This window comes from Poecile atricapillus, chromosome 4, assembly GCF_030490865.1.
Source record: "Poecile atricapillus isolate bPoeAtr1 chromosome 4, bPoeAtr1.hap1, whole genome shotgun sequence".
In the NCBI taxonomy this organism is placed as follows: Eukaryota; Metazoa; Chordata; class Aves; order Passeriformes; family Paridae; genus Poecile; species Poecile atricapillus.
This window is the reverse complement of record NC_081252.1, coordinates 38,399,546-38,413,673: the sequence shown is the minus strand read 5'-3', so window position 1 is coordinate 38,413,673 and position 14,128 is coordinate 38,399,546.

The window sequence follows — 14,128 nt, the reverse complement described above, 5'->3', positions numbered from 1 at the left end:
AGGAATCATTCAGGTACAAATGATAACTTTAAACCTCTTCCTCTTTTCTTGGATTCCCTAGCCACTCCAGAAGCATCCAACAACAGTAAAACCTTCTGTATCTTGTCTCCATATCATCTAAGAGTCCCTTATCTCCTCCTAACATGCACAATAGTGAGAAATTATTTACTTGGAGTAGAAAACTAAATGGGATTCTTGGTATCTTAGGCACACTCTCTTCTTTGCAAAGGCTCAGTTAACACCAGTCAATCACAGAAACAGCAGAGAAGGGAAGAATTTTACCATGGAAAGAGGGGGTAGATTCCAGGCCACCAAGGAATCAGATCAGACACCAGACCAGGGAAATATCAGCACTTCGCAGGAACAGCGCCTGCTGTTCAGAAGTTCATTTCTATACAGCTGTCTACTAAAGTTAGAGAAGGAATTTAGAGACTTTAGATAAAATCTGTATGAATGTAATTTTAGAAATTACAGTGTCTTAAGAACTTTTAAAATACATTAAACATTTTAAAATGCATTACATTTCCAAGTTTATTTGTCTATGCTAGAGCTTATGAATAGTTATTTAGAAGCTTAATTTCTCAGTCTTGAATATAGATTTTTTTTTTCTTAAAGTAACCTTTCTTTCCTCTTCTCCCCTACCTCAGTGTGGTCTTCATTAGAAGATATTTAAGACAAAGATGGCTTAAAAATGGATATTAACTGTATATAAATAAAACATGATTGACCATCATCATCTGTGCTGTGTGTTAGATGCTGTTAGATCCTGGGTTAAAAGAGGGATTTGCTAATTTCAGATACTTGAAGTGGAGAGGTAAGACCAGAATGAGATGGAAAAAGAGATGTTGTTTATATTTCAAATAGTTCAGTTTAAAGTGCGTGTAGATTCACTGACTCAGTTCCACTTAGATGTACAGTAGTGGAAGGAACTAGAATCAAGAGTCAAATGTCTTTTACACTCATGGAGAGTTTCTTTTTTTTTTTAGAGAAGGAAGTAAAAGAAGTTACAATTAGAGCAAGTCAAAGTAAAAAGAGAAAGCATAAATTAAATATAAAATCTTATTAAACAGTATAGACTATTATCTTTTCATTGTTTTGCTGTAAGAAAGGAACTAAAGCAAAGAAAATTAAGCTGTTAAAAAGGAAAAAGAAAAATAAAGTCAGAACATTATGGCTTATGAAGAGTTGGTGCAGATAGACAGGTAACTGTTCACAATGGAAAGCTACACAATATCTCTTTTCAGTTATTGTATTTCCAAACTTTGTGATTAACATCCCTGTACAAAACATCATTCCGCAGCTATTTATTAAATAAAACCTTGAGGATCAAATTGTTAGCTTAAATTTTATTATGAATGAAGAAAGATGGGAGTATTTATGCTGCAAATCATAGTTATTTCCCTAGCTGCCTTCTAGTTCCTGGAAGGAAAGTAAATTGCTTTGGATCTAGCCTGCCTCAGTGTCTTGAGTGGGCCAATTCAGGCTGATTTACTGATCTATCTGCTAGTTTGTCCTCTTTGGCTAAACATAATATTTGCTTACCTTGGTGAAAAATTCCACATGCTTTCTCCTTCAGACTTTCAGGGACTATAACCTACTCACCAGGTATTCCAAGAACTATCTCAAAATGAATTTTCCTGTTGTGCATCAGATAACAGTATTTGTTGTTTGCCATGCATGGCCTCTCCTCCAAAAAATCCATTTTGAATTGAGCTAATGGCCATTCAGCTGTGAAAAGAAATACAGCATAGAGCAATGCTAGAATTGATCGGACCATGGGATATCATCACAACCTGCATAACAATAAACCAAAATGTTCAACAAGCAGCATGACTTAAAATCTGACCTACATTCACCACAACTTGGGAGAAAAAATCTGGGACTGTACAATCTCACTATGAGACAATATATTGAAACTTTTTCAGATAACTTTCTCAGAATATTTTTATTCTTTCCAAAGTGGTGCTATCTCTCTATTTGGCTGTCCCATTTTTCATTTTAAGAGTTCATTTACCCAGAAATATTTTCACTTCTCTCTCTGATTTGTTTTAGCTGCAGGGAAGGCTTCTTCCTATGACATTGTGCGCATTCTGAATGTTTCATTAGGTACTTCAAATACTCAACATGCAATAAACTTTTTCAAGGAGTGTATTGAAGAAAAAAATATTGATTACACTTCTGTTTATTTCCTTTTGAATTCTGAATAATGCATTTTCTGCTTACTTTGTGATTCTCTTGCAGTGCTGTTTTACAGATTCACTTTTGCTAACAAATCAGATTTTAAGACTGACAAAGTGCTCATATTCTCTTAGTAGATCTTGTGAATGCTTGGAGCCCTTTCAGTGGGTCTTGTGCTCTTGGCTAGGTTTTTGTCATTCTAATTGGGTTTCTTTCATTTTAATAACTGAAATAAGTTTTAACTCTGAATTGTGTCCTTCTTTTTCCTTCATTGTCTCTTTCAAATTGATATAGATCCCTAGAATAATTTGTATCTTGGATTTCACAAGCTTTCATAAGGCCCTTTTGTTATATGTACATGTGGAGTATATGAATACATAGAGTATAATAAAACATATATCTTACAAAAAAGTACAGGTGAAATTAATGATAAATATATATTTCATTTTGAAACAGCATCTAGATAGTCTTAAAAGTATTTTTTGTAGGAATGCAAGGTCATAGCCAGAGATGACTGAAGTCAGTAGAAAACTCAGTCATTTAGGGACTAGTATTTTTTTCTACAATGGTTTAAAGGAAAAATTATTTTTTCAACATTAAACTGCTTTTACCAAACTATGGTCTAAAAGATATATTGAAAATTAAATTTTGCTTTTCAAAAGTGTACTTCTAAAAATGGCAGGATTTACAAAATGTATGAAGTGCAGAGGTTGTTGAAAACTCTAACCTGTTTTATTATTACTGAAGAACTGCAAGACTTGAATAGCAGAATACAAAATAAAGGTATTATTGAATGTGATTTAAAGAATCAGCTGAACAAATCATGCACCTTAGAGGAATGTTCTTTAACTGGCGGTGAATCATCTTACAAATGATGCCCACTAAAGTCACAATGAAAAGTCTTAAATAGATGTGTGCATAGTGGATACAGAAATGGAATTGATGACTGAGTTTCACTTGGTCTGTCTCTCCAGAAAGGGACATTGTGTTGCCTGATATCAGCTCCTCCCTGTGTAAAACTTCAGTTAAAAGGAGAGAGAAGGAAGTGAAATACTGTGGTTCATTTGAAAATACAGTATTAAAGAAAAAAATGTTCTACAAGAAATAGGACCCTTGTACCAGGGTTAATATACATTTGGATATTAATACAGTCTTTAATGTATTTTATAAGGGATTTTTAATTTTGAAACCTAGATTCTAGAGAAACTAAATAAATAAGCAAATAAAATATACTGACCATTATGATAGTTTCTCCATCGATTTTCCCACAAATTGCAGAAATATTTGGTTCATTTTTCCAATACTGAATAGTACAATGAATTAGTCTTTTTAGAAGAAATAATCACAGACTGTTGCCATGAAAACCTCCTTTAGTAATAATGATCTCATTTAGTTAGAAATTAAATAGCCTTAGTACTAGGACTTAGATTTAAATTACTTCTACTCTTGCCTATCAGTTCTCTTTCAAAATACCATTGTATATTAATTCCACAGCACTTTAATATCACCCTACATTCTAATAAAACAATACTTTATGCTTTCTACATCCATCTTAATTACATGAATGTAGAAAGTGCTCAAAGTAACTGATATTTCCAGTGAAAATGTGATTGTTACCATGGATATGAACTCAAGTTTTCCAGCTGCTATGCATCTAAACTCTGTAACTACTCACATAAACAACCCGCTAGACATGGAACAAGAAGAAAACCCCAAAGAGTGTAACAGACTTAGATGTGGATGTGAAGTCTTCTTCAATGTACAGCAGGCTGGAGGGAGGGCAAAAGCATATAATAACATTTTCCAGCTTTTACCATGTATTATGTTTACCAAATTGTGCATAAGGAAATGTTTACATAGTTCTCAGCTTTATACTGGTTTTTTTTTCTGTTCTACCTGATGTGATAAACTCTGTGTAACAGATATACAAATACTAGATTAAAAAATATTAAGAAGTGTTACGGTATTATAAAGAATATGAAAAGGAATAATTTTTATATTGTGAGATCCTACTGATTTTATGCTGAAAAGGGAAAAGCATGCAGCATGGATTTTAGTAAAATTGTGTGGAAAATCTGAGCACCTTTTCAATAATATGCATATTTTGTTTGTACATTATTGGCTTCAAAGCGAGTTACAAATTTGAAACATCTAAATCTGTTTTGGACTCTGACTATGTGATAAGTTTACATTATTAATATAGATGTCATAATAAGTTTTGAAACGTGAAATACTGACATTGAAGGAGGAAATTTGAAGGAGGAAATTTGAACCGGTTAACATGTTCATGTTAGGCTTACGCCATTTCCAAATGGTGTAAGAAAAAAATGAACACTGTCATTAAATTTAAATAATAGTCATTGTAGAGTGTAATGCTGTTTAGATCTTTTTTACCAGTTGAGTGTTAATCTCTCCAGTTACAGTAACTAAAAGAATCAAATGTCTTATTTCTGCTGACAGGTTTCAGACTTTCCCTCTTCCGCCTCTGTCCCACAGTGTCTTAAGAAGCCTTGCAAAGTCCTTGCCTTACTGATGACTTTGTTGTTTCAAGCAATGATATGCATGAGGTTATCTATGAAAGGAGAGAGCACTCCTCTTTAATTGGATGGTGGAAATGGAATTCATCATAAAATGAGAGTTTTACAGAGGAAGGAAAAAGTAATCAAACCAATGGCAAAGAAGACAATGAGAATGAAAAGAGATGAAATTATGAGTTATCCTTAAAAATGAAACAATGTAACTTCCTCTAAGATTTTACAGTATCTTTTCTCCCCTTTTAACAATCTTGATATGGCACACCATAGTTGACAGTCAGGGGCAAGAAACTGCTGGAGGCCAAGCCTTTGGGTGCTGAAAATTACTTACTGAGTAATGTAAAGAAAGCTAAAAAATCCTGTGGTGGATGAATACTTTAAGAGATATACTGCTTTTCAGTTCTGCTAGGTCAAATTTGGAACCATAATCTTGATTAATGGAAAGTTTTGATGATCTTGTACTTTGGCACAAACATGGTTTAATATTTCTTCAAAAGCACATAATTCACCTACTTTACTTCAAGAAAACTGTCTAAGAGAAGGTCTTATTGTTCACAAACAATAACACCCTTCAGAGTTTCATTAATGTTCATTTGCAAGGAGTGTTTGTAAAGCTCAATCAATGTAGACTGCATTAGGTGTGACACTGAAGGGATTAGAGGAACAGAGAGAAGTATGTATAGCACAGTTTATCTGGGAGATAAAAAGCAGCTTAGTAGTGCTGATGTACTTTTTCCACTCTCCAGAAGTTGTTTGAGACCAATAGCTGTGGACAGAAGTTCAACAGGAGGCCAACATTTTGCTGTGCCTCAGTGGAAAAACCCAGGTCCTCTCAACATGATTGCATTACAAGTGACTTTCTACAAGGTAAGTTGAGTCTGGAATGCAGTTTCCTGTATTGTGTTCTGTGAGGATGGAGGTTGTTATTTAAGTGCTTAATACTGCATCCAGATTATACAGAAGCTAAATTTAGCAATGCCAATTTGAACTCTTGGGTTTGGCTTGTTTGGTGTTTTTTAGTAGCAAGAAAGAAAAACAGGGTAAAAATGTATACCTTAAAAATAGTACTGCATTTGTAGAATCAGAGTCTGTTTTGTAAACAACTTAATGGAATTTCTGGAAATATTATATTCATCTCCAAATACAAAATTTAGAATATTTTATGCAGCAAAAATAAATTGCACACTTGTAGTTTGTTTTGCATTTTGTGATTGCTTTGAAAGAACATCTGTTCTGTGAGGACTATTCAAACTTTTTAGATGTCCTGTTAAAATCTTAGAGACTCTGAAGCATGGTACTCTTGAGCCAAAGAATGGGATGAGGGAGGAAGGACATGTTGCTTCTTTTAGCACCATGTTGGTATCCAGTAGCACTTGGGAAAAGTGTGTCCTGATAATGAAGTCACTGAATAGTTGCAAGAGGAATTACTTTAATGTAAGGAAACTGATGGACAGGCAGATCCTTTCTGCTATTAAGATACACTTTTGGCAGCCTGGAGGACAAAGTAAAGTGCTAATATGAGGAGAAAGGGAAGAAAGAGCTTTAGACTGCCATTTTACATTTATGCAAAATTTGCTATACTAACTGCTTTTTGTGATAAAAGTCCGTAGTTTAAAAAAAACCCAAACAAGTACATGCACAGTACAGCAGAACATAGTATCTATAAACTATTACCTCTGTCAAAACCTATGCTCATCAGCCAGGGAAAACAAACAGGAATCTGGAAAGATCCCCAAGGTTCTAAAAAGTCTCCTGCAGTTACAGTCACATCTGTACTGGGAAATTCTGCCTGTAAACAGGTAACAGCAGGTGCTGATCTAGATGTTGTATTTGATTTATCTCCTTGTTAAAAATGTCCTCCTCAAGAAAAATTCTGTCAGGAGATTTCTGTGCCTCACATACCTTCACCTAGTTCACTGTTGGGTAGAAACACTTCACGTGAAGAATTCAGGGTGTTCTAATCCAAGGAGTCATAGTTCCTTTTCCTGTTACAATTTTATCCCGTATCATCTAGGCCTTTCCTCCCACGGTTCCTCCCCTATGACAGCCCTTTGCCTCACTGTGCTCACAAAGGTAGATCCTGTGCAAGTGTTCCCATCACCATTTTAGAAAAAAGATGCCTGGTTTCTACAGCATTTCAGTTACTAAACCTCTATGTATTAGCTTGGGAATGAGAAACTTGAAGGTGATGAAAACATGCAACTGTTTCAGGTTCTATCAGGCACATGGCAACTAGTTCTGCACCCTGTGAATTGGTGCTTCTAAATTTTTGAAAAACAGCTTGGCAGTGTTAGGAAGTATTAACAATATAATTAACTGTTTATGTGCCAATCTCTCAAGTATGGAGCTTGCCTCATCTGAGACTCTTAAGGATGGAAGTACTAAAAGGTGTAAGGGAAACAGGCAACTCTGTGCTGGTATGTCAGTGCTCGAGTGGTTTCAACCAGGATGAGTTGTGCAGATGGAGATACTGAGTCCTATAGAAAGATGATTATAAACAATGCAAAAAACAAGAGCTGACACATTCCAAGATACCAGAACTGTGTTTATGGATACATTCAACATGCCAATCCCTAATGCTGTTTGTGTGTACAAGATATTTTTGAGAGTACAAGTGAAGCCCTGGGAGATCTGGCTGATAGTAATACTGTCTTTATGGGCCTTGTCTACTGTTCCACAGATGGGGAGTATGACATTGTTAAAAAGAAAAAAGATTAAAATTTTTAAGTGGAAAGAATAAATACAAAGCTGACAGCAAGCTGCTCTTTCAACAGCTAGACAGAAGTTACAGAAGCCTTTCATTTAGTGTGCATGGCTGAGGGTGATGTAAGAGAATGCCTTAGAGTGCCAGGCATCCCTTCTGTACTGTGATGCAGCTCTAGCAGAGTAAAAAATAGGTAATCATTGTAATTGTTTGCTGTACTTGGCTCAAGCACACATAGTAAATGATTTGCAAAAGCCCATTTTAAATTAAAGTTCGGATGCAGTATAGCATTAGACACAAGCAATACCATTGCCCAGACACATTAACAATAACAGTCAAAGCTTATGAAAAGTAGTCTTACATATATTTCATATTTTAAAAAATTTCAGTGTGAGATTTTGTCTTAACCTTTTACTATATTTGAACTCAGCCCTTTTCTAAGTGAACTAGTGATCTGACTGTTGTCTCAGTTTGGGTGGGTGGCTTCGCTGCTTTGAAATGTATTTCCTAGGCAGCTCAAGTATAAACATTTCCACAGATGTGGAGGTTTTGTGGGTGTCTTTGCAGAATTTATCTTTGCTGCCTGAAAATGACAAACTATCCTGTTGCACTTCTCATTACATCTCTGGACTGGGCTACTTTCTCCAGGAGCCATCTCTTTTGATCTTGCCTCCTTTGCTATGTCAGAATTATGACCTGCACATAAATTTTCCTTTTGTATTCATGAGAGTGGATTTATTATTAACAAGGAATTTGCTTTCCTTAAATCTTTCCCACAAAATATTATCTGTAGGAAATAGTATATTGAGTCATTTTCAATGAAATTGCCAACAATGTTAATATAATATCTGATTATATGACCTGTGTATTTTCTTCATTAAGGAGAGGCAGCCTTCCTCTTGCCATATAATCTGGTTTACTACGCACACCTACATAGATCTATTAATTTGTGACAGGCTTACACTTTGAAAAATTATATTTCCTTGATGTCCATGGAGCAATTGCAGATGCTTTTCAAGCATCTTGAGAAGATAAGCTGCTGTCACAGTGCTTTACTTCCAGCTTCTATTGTCTTCTAAGGAAGCAGAGATTTGCAGGGAAGACTATGGGACTTGGGTCTGCCATTGTGTTATTGCAGGGTGATAGCACTGCTTGCCTGCTTGCTGCACTGCTGTAGCAGGAAAACGTCGTGCTGAGAGGAAACACAGCTGATTCTAAAGACAGAGCTGCACAGTGGACTTCCATGGACATTAAAATGCTGGTCACTACAAGAATCTGCTACATGGCTCTTACTGATGCTCTTGCATTAGCTTTTCAAAGAGCAGCAGTCCTGAAACATGTCTGCAATCACACCGGGGTGCCAGAAAACCTTAGGGTCATTGTACAGGCATGAGTTCTGGTATCTGCAAGCAGGGCTTCCAGGATCAAGAATTTTTATAGGTATAACTAGTTATGGAGTAAGAGACAAACAAAAATACACACAGAAACACAAATAGTATCAAGTTTCTCTAAATAAATTATTAGTCAGGAAATTAAATATTATGTTTTTAAAACGAGGGATGGAAAGAATTATTGCTAGGACGGCGAGCAAGTAGCAGAGTTGTAATTACTCAGCTTTCATCCCCATCTCGACTGAGGGTCAATGGAATAAATGCGGTTCCTCGCCGCCACCGGGGGGCGATCCTCTCCCAAGTACTTCGAGAAAGAGACACAAATTACACATTCCGGGCTGTCCCGGTGAGTTGTCAGCATAGGTGAACTTAAAGAGGTTTCTAGAAGTACATTTTAAAAGGTAAGAATATTTTGGCAGCTAACTTTTAATCACGTTCCTAGAATTCTTGAATCTTTGACTTAATTCAATTTAAAAATTAATTTAGAAATTACTGTGTCTTTAGGAACTGGAATGTTTAATATATTCTCCTTGATTTCAGTTAATAAAGGTTATTATTAAATATCTTATTCCTGCTTAGAGCTCAAAGATACTCTCATAAGTCTGTCATGTTCTTAATTTTCATTGTCAGTTTGTAACCATTAACCTAACATTAGTTAATACTTCCCTATTTATTGTCCATATACTTTTGAAGAAATTTATAATTTATTACTCTTTGACTTAAAGGAACAAAAGATAAAAGCTAACCAAATGTTCAGAGTATATATATTGTTAACCACTACTATTCTTCAGGCCTTTAACCCAAATGTGTGTTTCATTCCCTGTGAGTGCATTAGAATTGTATACAGGGCAAAACAACTTCATTTCCCGCTGCATAAAGCACTTGTCTAGTGAGTATATCTAAACAGGATCAGAGAAATGGAGAAATGAAAAGGGAAATACCTGCCATTCAAAAAGTAAAAAAAAAAACTAAAATGGAGTAGTAGCACTAAAAGACATGAATCTATTATAAATCAAAACCCCAAAGATTTCACCATTTACCTTTCAGTTTCAGTTGCTGTAATCCCTTAAAAACCTCACTCCAAAAATATAATAAGGAATTAGAAAAATGGGCATTTTAGTCAAGATGTAGACACACTTTTTTAGGCTGGTAAAAACACTTTGAACAAGTGATGGAAAGGACAATTATATTTTAAATAGCCAGTTTATTATTAAGAGAAAATAATTCATTGCATGCTTTATAACTCATTTTTTATATTATCTGCATACATGGCCTAGGATGAGGAATAATCAGGTTTAAACACAATTTCAAGTCTTTAGCAATTAGTGCAGACTTCTGGCATTCACTATACAACTTGGTGTATATTGATCAATGCAACCTATTAATTTAATATGAAAGATAAAAATTGCTTGTTGTTCTAGTTCTATGCACCATTTTCAGAACAATCTCTAAGAACAGGTATCAAAATTATTTCCTAGGCACAAATTTTATGACGCTGTCTAAAAATGTCTGTGCCATGTCTCAAAATATTACCTATTCCTACAGCTTCTGGTTTGGTCTGAGATCTATGGTCTGTCTTGGAGTTAATTTTTAGACTACTGAGATAGTTACAAGTTGATGCCAAAAACCAGAAAGCTCTATGTCATTCACTCATTGCTGGCTTTTAAACTTCTCTTGTTGCATGATTCTCTCCCTCTTTCAGGGGTACTTTAGGTGAAAATTCAATTGTTTAGTGTGAATCTCGCTCAAAAAGAAAGGATTGAGTAGCCTCAGCATTATGACTCTGATATGTGGTCACCAATACAAAAAGTTACAGAGTGATGAAGAATGGGGACATTCCTCCACCTTGATTAAAAGAAAGTCTTCCATCATGTGGCTAAAACTGTTCCTGTTCTGTTACTCTAAATCTGATAGAGACCCTGTTATTAAAATTAGGTAATTATTCGATATTGTTTTGATAAACATTAGGCTGGATGCTGTGCTCAATTCTGGAAAAACTCAGACATTGATTTACTACAATTAGTCTGGATTTGCATCCCTTAATGAATGCAATGCAACCCTTCCTTCAAAGGTGTTAACAGCTTGGGGTTTGGATTCTCAAAGATGCTGGCAAGTTTCAGCTTCTATGTTCCTGACTCTCCCTTCTTCTATTGAGCATATCATTCAGAGTGATACATGAAAATTAAATTTCTGTAAAGAATCCAGAACTGCACTTGTACAAAGGAGTAAAAAAAATCTGGAAAGGACCAGCCTTCTTTCTCTCTTACAATTTGAGTGATATCTGGTATTTGGAGAGACTATGCTGGGTATTGGGGGTTTCTCTGAAACACAAGCAGCTTCCTTCAAATGAATTCTGGAGCAAGGAAGGAGCACTTTGGTTATTATCTGTAATATAGGGAAATTATGTTGCTTGTGCAATGTTTGAAGGTAAAAGGAAATTTGGGATCCTTTGTGTTTATCTTGATGATATGAAGGAGAGGAGAACTATAAAAAATAAAAAAGCAAAGCAAACAAAAAACTCCCAAACCAAATCGCAGTGAGAGATCAGGTTGTACTCTCCTCAGTTGGTATAGATAAAATGGGTTTGATATATGTTAATATAATAAAAACGTAAATCACAATAATTTATTATGGTGACATAGATATATAAAAAAATTAAAAATGCAAAGTAGTGTGTTGTGTATTAACATACCATTATTGTACTCTAATAAACTGGGAAATTATTGGACACATAATGTTTTAAACTAACAAAATATCCCAACAATTTTTATTTGAAGAGCTATTAATAGAAGCTCAACTTATGGTCTAGTAGGCAGCCTAGCCACATGCAAAGTGGGAGAAACAGAAGGAAGCTCCATCAGCCATGTCAGTACATTTCTGCATTTCTGTTGAGCTTCTTAGAGTCTCTGGAGGAACTGAGGTCTAGTGGTGGGGTCCTGCTTAATCTAGGGGATAGCCTAGTGTGTTACCATCAGACTGACAGTAGCATCTTCACTGCTGTCCAGAAAGGCACCATAGAATAACAAAATACACTGTAGAAATGTTAAACCTGTGACAAATCTATTTAAACCTATCTGGATTAAATTCTGGGTAATTTTCAGATGTTTAAAGCCCTATATTTGTCAAGGTAAGTGGAGGAGGCCGAGCAACATCTTCTCCCTGCTTTCCTCTGTATGCACAGCCATTTGGCATACTACGTGTCTATGCTAGGGAGAAAATGTTTGCTATGGATGCAGAAAAACTGCCATCTCAGAGGGATTTAGATTTGAGATTGGAATTATGGTAATTCTCCCCATGGTATCTTGTGCCCTTTGAAACAGATCATCCTAATAGAAAATCATCTTTAAGTAAGGGGCATGTGAGTTTTCAATAGATTTATAAATGGCTTTCCAGACTCCTCACAATGTGTACAATATTTCATTCCTTTCACATTTTCTTCCATGTCAAATTGAGATGAAACATCAATGTTCTAAAACTATTTGTAGAATCCTAACTTTAGAAATTATTTTTTCTTTCTAATTTCAGTGCTTTAATTGCCTTGAATTGAAAAATTAATTTTAATTGAATGTCAAATTGCATATACTGGTATCTCTAAATTACTTCTTTATTGTCTAAACTCTGTGTTCCTATTCTCTCCTATGGTCTGCCTAGGAAGCCAGATGGTTAGAAATTTCCAGGTTTTTGACCAGGCTCTGTGACAAAACTAGATCGTCTGTAACTCATTACAGTCTCCTTCGAGGTTTAGACATATCTAAATGTCTAGACTTTGATGTCTAGACTCTTTCACAGAGTCTAGGACTCAAAAACTTATTCTTTGAAATACAGAAACTACAAATTCCAGCCAATTAATTATGATGGAAACTGCTTTTTTGTGGGTCACCTAAATTTCAACAAAATGAAATCTTTCAGTTTGGTTGGATAAATTGTTATATTTTGCTGTGTGAAAATGCCCACAGAACAAGCAGAATTAGCTTCCTACAAGAAGTCAGTTATTTTACACTAACACATTTTAACTGATTACCTGGATTACTTGTTAATTGCAGTGCCGTGGAACTGGAGTTCCTTTCCTATGTTCCTTGGATTATTTTCTGGTGGTTTGTGGTTTATTTTTTGGTTATGGGGATTTTGTTTTTGTTTGTTTGTTTTAGAAATTTTTCCCTGTTTTTTAATGTGTTAAAGGTGACAAAAAAAAAATCAAAATAGTTACAAGAAGGATCATATGGAAAAATATTTAGTTCCTAGATGTCTTGATTAAGACAAGCTGCCAGTCGTGAAACATTGCTGCCGATTCAAAAGGTCCAGGTCAGTACAGAGTCAGTACAGAGTCAGTACAGGCTGGAAGCTGCAATAATCTATAAATTAGTACTAATCTACTCCCAATAGCTTCATCAATCCTGGTAATCTGGAAGGCAAACTCTACTCTAGAGCAGTGGTATTTGTTGTTGTGGTCTTCTTGTTCCACATCAGTTTTCCGCTTCTGAAATAGAATAATAATAAATATGATTATTAAGATAAAATACAGCCAAAGCAGTTAACTGAAGAAAGTGAGAGAACAAGGGAGTGATGAAAAAAGATGAAAAGGAATAGGCAAAAGAAAAACTTCATATCTATTCTGAAAACCACAGAAAATTAAATTAAATGGAAAGAAGTGATTTTGAAAGACAGGAAGTGACAGAAATATGAGAAAGGTATTGGTGGTTTTAATAAATGAAATTTCCATGAAGAATTGTGTCATTGTGAGGTTTTTTCCTACAGTAAATTTTATATTTTCATATTTAATAGTTGTGTAAAAATGTGCAGAGGCTCTTCTGAGTTATCCCCTAAAAATTCTATTTTATATTTTTTTGCAAGATTTATGATGAATTTAACTTACTTTTAAATTATACAGAAGGTTTAATAATTACAGCACATTCATGAGAAAAAAAGAAACGTAATTTCAGAGACCTAGACTTTATATGGAGGTTATTTGTAAAGAAATTGTACTTAATTGCGTAGCCTCCTCTCACTTCTGACTGAATTGGTAACAAGGTAAGACATACAGCATGTGTGATAGCGCCTACAGGCCCAAAACAAATTAACGTAATGGGCACAAATGTGTACTCCTGTCAAATTACGTATTTGATTAGGAATGGACTTGGCTTCAACTGTACATGCGGTTTTGTAGAAGAAAAATAAGCCAGTTAACCCATGTAATTCTGAAATGTCTAGAAACAGAGCCAAGAATAGATGCGGTTTGTGATTGAACTGAAAAATTGACTAAGATTCCTCTTCTGTTGTAATACAGGTTCCTTTAATGCTTTACACTGCTCCAAAATCTATCA